Below are 12,992 nucleotides of genomic sequence, written 5' to 3'. Positions count from 1 at the left end.
GCCTCTGTAGTCAGGTTTTATGTCATTTTAGCTGAATACAGATATAGAATACGAGGGAAGTATGGTGGCTATTCCTTTTTTACTGCTGAACACCTCTTCCTAGCTTGATTCTGGTTATAGACTCTATTTCCAGGCCACAGGAATAGATATGTGATCTAAACAGAACTTAGATTCTTTCTGCTGAAAAATTTAAACTTAATTAGGAATATCCAAAGACATAAGGAGATAATCTATTATCCCTTCTAGAAAGAAGGCCCAAGATCTCTTGCCCCGGGAATTGTTTCCCTGCTTAGTCTGTCTTTGAGTTACTCAATTATCCTCTCAATAAATCTCCCTTTTCTTTAAGTTAGCTAGAATTGGTATCTGTTGTTTTAAACCAATGGTTCTCAAATAGGGAGATTTTGCCTTTTAAGGGATATCTGGCAATTTCTGGAGATATTTTTGGTTGCCACAACCGAGGGTGGTATTTTTGGCATCTAGAATGAAGATACCAGGGATGTGGGTAACATCTATAATACACAGTACAATCCCCCCAACAAAACATATTTGATGCAAGGTATCAGTAATGCTGTTGTTGAAAAATCCTGTTTTAAAACAAGATTTCCTTAACTTGTACAAGGAGCTTCTCAACAAAGCTGACTTAAGATCAAGTGAAAATGAGTGGGAATGTCAAATGGGAGGTCTAAGGAGCAAGAAACATGGAATGGCCTTCGTAAGCATGCAAGAGAGAATATGCTAAACACTGGAAGATTGCTGGGCAGTGGTTAGAGTCTGTCTGAGGTTGGTGACCATGAATTTAGAGACATGGGTCTAATGATATTTCTCTAGCAATACAGAACTACATTGCTAGAGACAAGGAAAAGGAATATTTTGAGTTTATCCATGGCTGGGTTTTTCTTCAGGTGAGAGAAATACAGGGAAAGAAATACAAGGGAGTTGATGTTTATATGGGACTTATATTACTGATGAACCAGAGAAATTAAGCTAGATAATGAAGGAAGAAATAATGAGAGAGCTGATAATAAACACTGATGAGAAAGAAAAATTACGAAAATAATCCCATTTACAATTGCATCAAAAAGAATAAAATACCTAGAAAATAAATTTAACCAAGGAGATGAAATACCTATACACTGAAAACTGTAAGACATTGATGAAAGAAATTGAAGAAGACACAAATAAATGAAAAGATATTCCATGCTCATGGACTAGAAGAATTAATATTGTCAAAATTTCCATACTTACCCAAAGCAATCTATAGATTCAATATAACCCCTATCAAAATTCAAGTGATATTTTTTCTTTTTTTTTTTTTTTCAACGTTTATTTATTTTTGGGACAGAGAGAGACAGAGCATGAACGAGGGAGGGGCAGAGAGAGAGGGAGACACAGAATCGGAAACAGGCTCCAGGCTCTGAGCCATCAGCCCAGAGCCCGACGCGGGGCTCGAACTCACGGACCGCGAGATCTTGACCTGGCTGAAGTCGGACGCTTAACCGACTGCGCCACCCAGGCGCCCCTCAAGTGATATTTTTTACAGAAATAGAACAATCCTAAAATTAATATGTAACCATAGAAGACCCCAAGTAGCCAAAGCAATCGAGAAAGAATAACAAAGCCAGAGGCTTCACACTTTCTGATTTCAAACTATATTAGAAAGCTATAGTAATCAAAACAGTATGGCATTGGCATAAAAACAGACATAATAGCTCAGTGGAACAGAATACCCAGAAACAAACTCATGCATATATGGCCAATTAATTATTGACAAAGGAGCGAAGAATGAACAGTGGGAAAGGATAGATTCTTCAGTAAATGGTGTTGGGAAAACTAGACAGCAACAAGTCAAAGAATGAAACTGGACCACTATCTTACACCATAAACAAAAATCAATTCAAAATAGATTAAATACATAATGTAAACCTGATACCATAAAACTCCTACAGGAACTTCAACATAGGTGTAAGCGCCTTAACACCGGTCCTGATGATGACTTTTTAGAACTGACACCAAAAGCAAAGGTAAGAAACACAAAAATTAACAAATGGGACTACATCACATACAAAAGTCTCTGCACAGCAAAGGAAACCATCAGCAAAATGAAAAGGCAATCTATGGAATGGGAGAAAACATTTGCAAATCATATGTCTGGTAAGGTGTTAATAACTAAATATATAAAGAACTCATACAACTCAATAGCCAAAAAAAAAAAAGGAGTGCCTGGCTGGCTCAGGCAATAGAACATGCAACTCTTGATCTCGGGGTCTGGGTTCAATCCCCATGTTGGCTGTAGAGATTACTTAAAAAAATATAATTTAAAAATTAGCAACAGACCTGAATAGACATTCAAATGGCCAACAGACACATGAAATGATGCTCAATATCATTAAGCATCAGAGAAATGCAAGTCAAAACCACAATGGAATATCACCTCACTGACATACCTGTTAGAATAGCTATTATCAAAAAGACAAGAAATAACAAGTATTGGAAAGGATGTGGAAAAAAGGAAACCCTTGTGCACTGTTGGTAGGCGTGTAAATTGGTGCAGCCACCATGGGAAGTAATATGGAGGTTTCTTAAAAAATTAAAAATAGAACTACCATATGATCCAGCAATTCCACTATTGGGTATTTATCCCAATGAAATGAAAACACTAACTTGTAAAGATACCTGCATCTCCAAGTTCATTGCAGCATTATTTACAGTAGCCAAGCCATGGAAACAACCTAAGTGTCCACTAATGGATGAATGGATAAAGAGATTATGGTATTGATATACAATGGAATAATTTGGCCATAAAAATAAGAAAACCCTGCCATTTGCAACAGTGTGGATGGACTTTGAGGACATTATGCTAAATGAAATAAGTCAGATAGAGAAAGACAAGTATCATATGATTTCACTTATATGTGGAAAGTAAAAACAAAACTGAACTCAAAGACAGAACAGATTGTGGTTGCCAGATCTAGGGGGTGGGGAGTGGGTGAAATAGGTGAAGGTGGTCAAAAGGTACAAACTTGCAGTTATAAAATAAATAAATCCTGAGGATGTAAAGTATAGCATGGTGACTATAGTTTAAAAATACTGTATTACATTTTTAAAAGTTGCTAAAAGAGTAAATCTTAAGTCTCATCACAAGAAAATAATTTGTAACTATGTATGGTAATGGATGTTAACTAGACTTATTGTGGTGATCATTTCACAATATATACATATTGAATATATAATTTTGAAACATTATGTTGTCTACCTGAAACTAATATAATGTTATTTGTCAATTACATCTCAATGAAGAAAAAAAAAGAAAAAAAACCCCGATGAAGTCACGTTGATCCAGATCAAGTGGTATCCCCTAGACCTTGTTAGAAATGCAGAATCTCAGGCCTCATTATAGATCTACTGAATCAGAAGCTGCATTTTAGCAAGATCCCCAGGTGATTTGTATGCACATTAGAAGCAATGGATTAGAGGATTTTATGAAGGTGAAAATTTTTGCACTGAGGATACTGAAAAGGTGATTCTGGCAGAATTTTCTAAATCAGGGGTTAGCAATTCTTTTTTCTATAAAGAGTTAGGTAGTAAATATTTTTAGTGTTGAGGGCCAAAAGGTCTCTGTTACAACCACTCAACCCTGCAATTGTAGTACAACAACAACCAGAGACAGTACATAAACAAATGAGTGTGAGTATGGCTGTGTTCCAAGAAAACTATTCACAAAAACAGGCAGTTGTTTGACTTGGTCCAAGGGCCATAGTTTTGGTCATAGTGCTGACCTCTGTACTAGATCTTAATAAAAATGAGTAAGTCTTGGCTCCCAGGTAGAGCGTACTATTGAGTTTTCTTGTGTCTGATTACTTACTTTCTCTTCAGTAAATACTCATGCCTGCCTCCCTCTACCTTCTTCTGAACACAATGAAGAGCTTGGCCAGCTGATGTTCTATGGGATCCTAGAAGAATTGAGAAGTGTAAGAATTGAGGTATTAGGAAGCCAGATCTCCTTGACACCATTTTTTTTCCTGCTGGAAATATCAACAGATGTGCAATGGGGGCAGGCTTCACATCAGCTGGTTCTCAGGAATTGTTCCCTTTCATTTTCTCCTCGCCTCCAGTAAATTCATTTTGAGCTTCTCATCTGAGCTGAGGGAAATCAATAAAGATACTTTATCCTTGCGTAGACCAGGTTGAGCAATAGCCCCTTGATGGCAGTGGCAGTGATAATCAGATAGGGATTCAAAGTTAACAGGCTGGGGGTGGGGGTGGGGGAAGGGAAGAGAATAATATCTATTGAGCATCTCCTTTCTTTTTTTTTTTTTTTAACGTTTATTTATTTTTGAGACAGAGAGAGACAGAGCATGAACGGGGGAGGGGCAGAGAGAGAGGGAGACACAGAATCGGAAGCAGGCTCTAGGCTCTGAGCCATCAGCCCAGAGCCCGACTTGGGGCTCAAACTCACGGAACGTGAGATCGTGACCTGAGCTGAAGTCGGAGGCTTAACGACTGAGCCACCCAGGCGCCCCTAGAAGGAGACGCAGAATCCCAAACAGGCTCCAGGCTCCGAGCTGTCAGCACAGAGCCCGACACGGGGCTCGAACCCACGAACCGTGAGATCATGACCTGAGCCGAAGTCGGTTGCTTAACTGACTGAGCCACCCAGGTGCCCCTAAACTCATTTAATCTTTAGAACTCTAGGAGGGGAAACTATTATTGTCTCCATGTTATTTTTATTTTATTTTATTTTAATTTAATTTTTGAGAAAGCAAGCAAGCTTGAGTTGGGGAGAGGGGCAGAGACAGAGAATCTTTTTTGTTAATGTTTATTTTGGAGAGAGAGAGTGCAAGCATGAGCGGGGAAGGGGCAGAGAGAGAGGGGGGACAAAGGATCTGGAGCAGGCTCTGTGCTGACAGCTGACAGCCTGATGCGGGGCTTGAACTCATGAACCCTGAGATCATGACCTGAGCTCAGGTCAGATGCCTAACCGACTGATTCACCCAGGTGCCCCTTATTGTCTCCATATTAGATATGGGGAAACTATGCTATGGAGAGAGGTTAAGTAATTTGCCAGAGGAAATTAAGTTAATAAAGATAGAGCTGGGTTTTTAATCCAGGCAGGACTGGGACCCAGTTCTGATTCCAAAACCTTGTTTTTTCCCCCCTTGTACTGTAATGATAGTATGTTCTCCAGTCTTCCTCCCCAATAGGAGATTTTCCATTGGTGCTAAACCCCCTAAGTTTGGGGTTACCTATTAAGTAAAGTAACATTTCCTTATTAGTCCCATAATAGAGGATGTTTTCAGGGCTTATTATAACGTTTCTATTTTTCTCTACCACAAAACAACATTTATTAGTATAAGAGATGCGGCTGCCTGCTTTATATGCACATGACATTCTGAAATATTGTCCTCAGCAATTTCTCCTAATCCTGGATCTTGCTGGTTAATCTTTGTTTATCCTGTCTTCCTTGTCTTCTCTCTCTGTTCATGCCAGAATATTGCTGAGAACAATGCTGGCATCTCAGTCACCAAGCTAGTGTACGTTATCCTGTTTACTTCCATTTTATTGCTGGGCTGATCCAATTTTCTTATTTTCCATTATTCACCTCCTTGGATTACTATAAATAATCTAGATAGATTATTACCAGATCTTTCAGGGTCTCTCCCCTTAAAGGGTCTATCTCGAATCTTAGTGTCTGGATTAGGCACTATGCGTTTGGCCCTGTGGTAGATAATGGGGAATAAAAATGTGGAAGATAGTTCCTGCCTTTAATGTGTTTACAGTTTAGCATTTTCCACAGTGTTGAGATGTGGTATTGTCTCCTGATCTGACACTAATATCGATTACTAATGATACATAACCAATACGCAATAATATTTCCCATGTTTTTCAAATTGAAATGGAGTGCTCCTACACCATAACCTCTTGAATATCCTTTCTTACTCTAGTGCTTTTGCTTTTCAATCTACCCATCGGAACAGAACATGATAATTTTCCTTACATTTACGTGTTATTAAACCTTCGTTAGAGGCAGAGTCACAACATTCTAAGACTTTGATGATGGTAAGGGAGAAAGTTTAAGATTTTGATTTAAAGAAAACAGACAAGAGTTTCTAACTGAACCTTAAAAAGGTTGGAGGCACTGTTCTAAGTATGTTGATGGGAAGTGTGTCAGAGCAAAGCTTGCTGGTCTTAGACACCAAAGACTTGAATGACAGTACTAAGCCACTAAGGTGAGAATGGCTAACATTTATTTGACCATTTACTATGTGCCTGTCACTTTTCTACTAACGCTGTAAGAAGGGTTCTATTATTATCCTCATTTTACAGACAAGGAAACTGAGGCACAAAGCGCTTAAGTAACTTGGAATGCCTATGATAAACTGAATCCGGTTTTGCAACATAGGCAGTCTGGCTCCAAATTGGTGCAATTAGTTATTACCCTCCATTACTTCCTGATAAAAAGAAGTAACCATTATTAACATATATGCAGCAGGTTCTGTACCGGTTTTCTGGAATGTTATACTCATCTAATGCTCACTAATAACTCTGAGGTAGATACTATTTTTTGCAAGCTAGAAAACTTAAGGCTCAGAGCGGTACTATTATTTGGCAGACTCAAGCGCAGCCTCGAGGCTCCAAAAGTTTCTGTAACCCTCGAAACACTATGTATATCTTGGAGCCTCAGTCAGTTTTCCCATCTTTAAAGTGAGGGGGGTGGTGGAGTAGCGTCTCAGTTCTACGAGGGGAGGGTATAGAGAAAAGAGAAGTGTGCACAGAGGGGTGTGAAAGGGGTAGTAAAAAGCAGTCAAGCTCAGTGGCCGAGGGCCCTCCATAACCCGGGTGGGTGAGGTTGCAAAGGGGACACAGATTCCCGCCAGGGAGGAGGCCGGGGGTGTTAGCCCCGAGCTAGGCCTGTGGGCGAAAATGGGCCTGACAGCCTGTCTCTGACGGGTCTGGGCGCTGCCTACGCAGGCCTGCAGCCAAAGGGGAGGCGATCCCTGGGGCTTTGTCCCGATCCCGGGGCAGCACCTCACCCGCCCAAATCCTGCTTCGCAGGCCTCTCCATGAAAGCCAGAGAAGGAAGGGGCGCGGCTTCCCGGTCCGCGTCGTAGAGCGCCACGTCCCTCTTGGCTTAGGCCACCCCAGGCTCCTTCGCGTTCTTGCTCCACACCGCCCTCCTCTCAGCCGGCGGGCGCGGCCTCGTCTCCGCCCCCGCCAATCGGCAACTTCCGCGATCCCACTCGGACCAATCAGCGGCTGCCGGAGGGGCGGGGGCTGTCGCCAAGGCAGCGAGGAGGCGGGAGAGCGCGGTCAGTGAGGTATAGAGCGAAAAATCGCGGGCGGGGGGCTGGAGAGACAGGTTTGTGCACTGCGTCCATTCAGCAGGCTGAGCCTTGCACGCCGAGATCCGGCGAGGTAAGGCCGGTGGCCCGAGGTGGGTGCGGATCCACAAGGCTGGAGGCTGGAGCGGGTCCTGAGATAGGTAGGGCTCAGGTTTTCGCCTGCCTTACGCTGCAGTGAGAATGGAGAGGGGGAGCAGCATAGTGGGTGGGCAAGGGTGGAGGGGCGCTTCCAGCTGCATCTTGAGGCGTAGGGTCCCTTTCTCCACTCCACTAGCTGCAGGGCACCCAAGCTTTCTTTGGGGTAGATGAGGGTGACAGGCTCTTGGCGGGAAGCAGGCGTGGGTGAGTGCAGAACAGAGATTCAGAAGGGGTCCACCCCACCTTGGCAGGTTGATGGGCGAGGGAGGTGCCCACTGGTAAGGGGGGTGTACCCATCAGCTCCCTGCTTATGCTCATCATTCCCCGCGCGGTCGAGCAAAACTAGGCCGGCGAATCCTGCTGTTCTGCCGGCCTGTTAAGCCGGCAACCCTTGACACTTAGGAGAGAAAGTTCAAGTCAGTTGTGGTATTGTTTTCCCTTATGTGACAAACCTTTGGTGTGAGATGAGATCTTTCGGTTTCTGAAATGGTACTTCCTTGTTGTGTTTCCTAAATGGTAACTTAGCAAGCAAATGGAGTTATTGTGGTTTGTGGTGGCAAATGGCCTTGGTTGGCAATTATTTTACAATATCCAGGTATTTTACAATACGGAGACAAAGAGAGAGAGAGAGAGGGGGAGTGAGAAAGTATGAACATGAACCTTTGAACTATTATTCTGATTTCTGGGAGACAGAATCTCTTGAGATTTTCAGAGTGTTCACTAAACTCCTAAATTGGATAATGTACATTTACACAAGTGAATAAGTAAGTGCTCCCATGTAAGCCTTTTATTAAGGCTATTAAATCCATGGATGAATATGAACGAATATCAAATCACTTACTATTATCTTGGTTTAAAAAAGGGGAGGGTGAAAGGGGGAGGTTAAATGCAAATATTTCTGATAGCCCATTTTGTCTGAAGGAGATTCTGGACTTTCTCTAAAGAATTGAAAAAATTGCCTAGACAATTGCTTTATGGAATTTGTTAAAAGTAGTATGGCTAATGGATTTGGATCTGATATGCACATATTTCTGACAGTTCTGTTTGAAGGAGATTCTGGACTTCCCCTTGATGAGACAGTTGCTTTAAGGAATTTGTTAAAAGTAGTATGACTAGTGGTATAGTAGATTTGGATCCTATAACTAATGGCTTCTTTTATGATCTATTTAAAATTTTTATTTCTTAAGGCCTTCCCTGGTGAATTCTGTTGAATAATTAGAGTCAGGCAATATCCAGATTCTCGCATCTTGTCCCTTATGGAAATTACCTCAGGATTCATCCTGATTAAAGCTGAATGTGAGTTCTTGTTTTATAAAACTTGATCAGCAAGTTCAACAAATGCTGAGCAAACAAATGCCTCAACAAATATTCCTCAGTTAATAGGGCCCAAAATTTAAAAAAATGGAAATTTATAATTAGAAATCTCAAATAATATTACTGTCGTCATTGGGGTGAACGTGGGAACTTCTGTTTCTCATCTTGTTCTTTAAACTCCCCATGATCTGGGGCATCTGGGTGGCTCAGTCAGTTAAGCATCTGACTTTGGATCAGGTCATGATCTCATGATTTGTGAGTTCAAGGCCCACATCAGGCTCACTGCTATCAGTGCAAAGCCTGCTTCAGATTCCCCCCCGCCCTCTTCCCCTGCTTGAGTTCTCTCAAAAAAATAAATATTAAAAAAAACCAAAAAACTCTCCATGATCAGTCTCACTTTCTAGTGATAAATTCATATCTGTCTCCTGTGGTTACTCATGCTGTTCTCTTCCAGCTGTCTTAATTAATTTACCCATCTTGCAAGGACCAAGTCCTGGGTGTGTTTACCTTATTCTGCTCTCTGGAGGTACTTACTGTTCGTATCACACATTTTGTTTACTTCATTCAGCATGCTTTTTGTCAAGTTGGTTTGTGCTCTGTAAATACCAGTTAAAATGAAATGCACAGTGAAAGCAATGAGGGTACCTTTTAAAACACTAGCTATTGATGATCGTCACTAATATACACTATCAGCATGATCAATACCAGTGTCTTTGTGTTTTAGGATATGTTGTGTATCTCTATAGACATATCAACCTAATTTTGTTAGAATAATATTTAAGTTGCTTTCAGCTTTCTAAGGGCCCTTTTGATGACTGAGGGAAATACCTTTTAAGTATTGGGTAGCTGGAAGAATCAAGTGTAGGATTTTAAAATGTGTTGAAAATAATCCTTGAAATAGTCTTCAAAGTACTGTGGGTAATTGGGTTGACTATATTTGGTATGATAGATGATTAACTTTTTCTAAATAACTGAAAGTCTAGAAGGGGGAAATTTGTTATTTTTATGTTTGATACTTGCAATTAGTTTATAGACTTTAAAAAACAGGCTCCTAACAATTTCAAGTAATTTAAGGAAAAACCACATTCACTTATTGATTTTCAATCCAAAGTTAAAAAAAAAAAAAAACAACAACAACCATGAAACGGTGAAAGTTATACTTGATTAGAATTTGATGGCCAGATTCCAATCCTGGCTCTGTGAAATCATTTTGGCCAGGTCAGTTAGCTTCCTTATGCTTTATAACTTTTTATAAAAGTTTGGTCTGAACCAAACCACCTCTGAGATCATTTCTGGTCCCAGAATTGTCTGAGTTAAAAAGTTTTAAAGCAACCTAACGGAAATTGAGATAGCCGTTGCATGCTTTTGTTTTTAGCAGAGTTTTTTAAAAATTAAAAAAAAATTAATTTGGCAGAGCTTTTTGGCATGTTGTATTTAAGTTATCTGAAGTGCAGTATACATGAATAATGGAGACATTGTAATTTTAATAAATTTTTTTATTGAGAGATACAGGTGAGAAACAGTATCTACTTTCATTAAGTAGGCCTATAATCAAGGATACTGTAACCAGTTAAGGTTGAAAAAAGAGGCAGTATAATGGTTTCCTTGGTTGGTGTCCTTTTCCACAGATATGAGCATCAGAACATTAATATCTATACTAATGTCTTGATACATGGAAAGGCGTGGAAAGGTTGGAGTCCAGCTCAGCTGGTCATACATCTGATACTTTGAATCTCACTATCCTGTTGACTCTCATTTGAAAAAAATGTTTAAAGTATTTATTTATTTATTTTGAGAGAGAGAGAGAGAGTGCACATACACACAAGGTGGGAGGGGCAGAGAGGAAGAGAGAGAATCCCAAGCAGGCTCTGCAGTGTCAGCGCAGAGCCAGACATGGGGCTCAAACTCACAAAACCTGAGGTCATGTCCTGAGCCAAAACTAAGAGCCTATCCTTTAACCGCCTGAGCCACTCAGGTGCCCTGCCCCAATTTTTTAAAGGTTTATTCATTTACTTTTGAGAGAGAGAGTGGGAATCAGTGAGGGGCAGAGAGAGAGATGGAAAGAGAGAATCCCTCGAGGGGCAGAGAGAGGGAGAAAGAGAGGAAGAGAGAGTGAGGGAGAGAGAGAGAATCCCATGCAGACTCCACACTGTTAGCATGGAGCCCGAAGCAGGGCTTGAGCTCACCTGAAGTGGGGCTCGAGCTCACCCAAAGCAGGGCTCAAAGTCACAGACCATGAAATCATGACCTGAGCTAAAGTCGGATGCTTAACGGACTGAGCCAATAAGTAATCTCTATGCCCAACATGGGGCTCGAACTCATGACTCCAAGATCAACTGACTTAGCCAGTCAGGTATCCCAATATCTATACTAATGTCTTTTTTTTTTTTTTTTTAGCTGTTTATTCTTTTTTGTGAGACAGAGACAAAGTGCAAAGTGCAAGTGGGAGAGGGGCAGAGAGAGAGGGAGACACCAAATCTGAAGGAGGCTCCAGGCTCTGAGCTGTCAGCACAGAACCCAATGCAGGGCTCAAACTCACGAAGGGCGAGATCATGATCTGAGCTGAAGTCAGATGCTTAACAAGCTGAGCCACCCATTAGCCCCTATACTAATGTCTTTTATATTTTATTTTTTATTTTTATTTTTGAGAAAGAGACAGAGTGTGAGTGGGGCAGGAGCAGAGCGAGAGAGAGACACAGAATCTGAAGCAGGCTCCAGGCTCTGAGCTGTCAGCACAGAGCCTGATGCGGGACTTGAACTCACAAACCGTGAGATCGTGACCTGAGCTGAAGTCAGACGCTTACTGACTGGGCCACCCAGGCGCCCCACTAATGTCTTGATACATGAAAGGGTTGGAGTCCAGCTCTGTTGGTCATACATCCCATACTTTATTTTGAATCTTGCTTTCCTGCTAACTCATTTTTAAAGGGAAAAATAGAGTTGAGTACCAGGGTACTGGTCTCCCTCATCACTGCTGCCATTGAGAAATTCTCAGAAGCCATTTATTTTTCTCTACCCCACTCCTCTTCACTGTTAGAATTATGATATTGACAGCAAGAGGACGTAACAATGGTTTCCTGGCTAAGGACAGTGCCTTGGAAAAAGAAACCTGGAACTCTTCTTTTAATCCCAGGGAGGAAGAAATTGTATTCCTCTTTTGTTGGATGTACTGTTCTCATTGGCCTACAGCTGCATCAGGACTTTGGTTATGGTAATGCTTAGAGGAGAGTTCTAAAGCGGCCTTTCCAGAAATGACACTTAAAGGTTGTATGTCAAACTGGTTTATTGCTTTTTAAGTTCTATAACTTTGGGTGTTTACAGAACAGATTTTCATTATATATAGAGCTGTTTCATTTTCAAAGACACGAAGGGCATTAATATTTATCGAGCATTTACTATTGCCATGTATTGTGCTAATTACCTTGTATTCATTCTTATCTTCATCCAATGAAAAACTTATGAAGAAGTATTAGTTCAGTTTATAGGTAGGAAAATTAAGAATCAGAGAGGCAAATAGCTTGCCGGTAAATGGGGAATGGTAAGGATTCAATCTGTTGTTTGTTTATTTTTGACCATGCTGTGTTAATAGAAGTCGTATGCCTTTCCAACATATAACATGCATATGACCACTCTCATGCTTAGATGATTTTATCTTGATATACCATAAAAAGAAAGAAATACATGTCTTCTTAAGATTTGAAGATATTTTATTTGCTTATTTCCTTTATAGACTGTTTAAAAGTAATTCATTTTGTTCACCAGTGAGTGTGCACGTGAGCCAACCACCCTGAATTTTATAGGTAGTGGGGTATCAAAAAAGAAGATTTAAGCTATTTTGCTTTATTACAGATCTCTGTGACTGAGACTGGGACGAAGGTTAGTTTTTTAAAGTGATGGTAAGGGTAAAGAAAGATTCTAGTTAAGGATTTTAAGAAAAAATTCAGTTAAGGATTTAATGGGAAAACTGACCCTATATCGTGAAGTTTCATTGCTGAGGAAAATAGGCTTTTAGTCTAAATTCTTATTTACAAGAAATACGGTAAAGCCTTGGTATAATAAATTAATATCTTTGCTTATTGTGGTCTTTGATTCTATTTATTTAATATTTCTCTTTCCCCTCCCCACTGGATTATGATATATTTTGGTCTCCTTACACATCATAAAAATTTAGTACTTTTCTTTTCACAGGATGTGACAAAT

General features: G+C 40.6%; 2 protein-coding genes across 5 annotated transcripts in view; one reads left to right on the top strand and one right to left on the bottom strand.

Annotated features, from left to right (window-relative positions):
* The window catches only part of PIK3C2A (phosphatidylinositol-4-phosphate 3-kinase catalytic subunit type 2 alpha), a 191,799-nt gene extending 184,631 nt beyond the window's left edge, over positions 1 to 7,168 (bottom strand). The window contains exons 1-2 of the mRNA XM_053203405.1: positions 7,032 to 7,168; positions 3,863 to 3,950 (exon numbers count right to left, since the gene is read on the bottom strand). The gene's annotated coding sequence lies outside the window, so the exon portion shown is untranslated. The remainder of the gene's footprint in view (positions 1 to 3,862; positions 3,951 to 7,031) is intronic.
* Positions 7,169 to 7,254: 86 nt separating this feature from the next.
* Positions 7,255 to 12,992, top strand: part of NUCB2 (nucleobindin 2) — a 35,446-nt gene continuing 29,708 nt past the window's right edge. Inside the window, exon 1 of one of the 4 annotated variants that reach the window (XM_015074994.3) lies at positions 7,255 to 7,413. The gene's annotated coding sequence lies outside the window, so the exon portion shown is untranslated. Of the gene's footprint in view, positions 7,481 to 7,781; positions 7,895 to 12,992 lie in introns of those variants that run through there. The other 3 variants (XM_015074995.3, XM_053203407.1, XM_053203406.1) reach the window with 3 other exon arrangements.

Source organism: Acinonyx jubatus, chromosome D1, assembly GCF_027475565.1.
Source record: "Acinonyx jubatus isolate Ajub_Pintada_27869175 chromosome D1, VMU_Ajub_asm_v1.0, whole genome shotgun sequence".
NCBI lineage: Eukaryota > Metazoa > Chordata > Mammalia > Carnivora > Felidae > Acinonyx > Acinonyx jubatus.
This window is presented reverse-complemented; position numbering and strand designations above follow the sequence as displayed.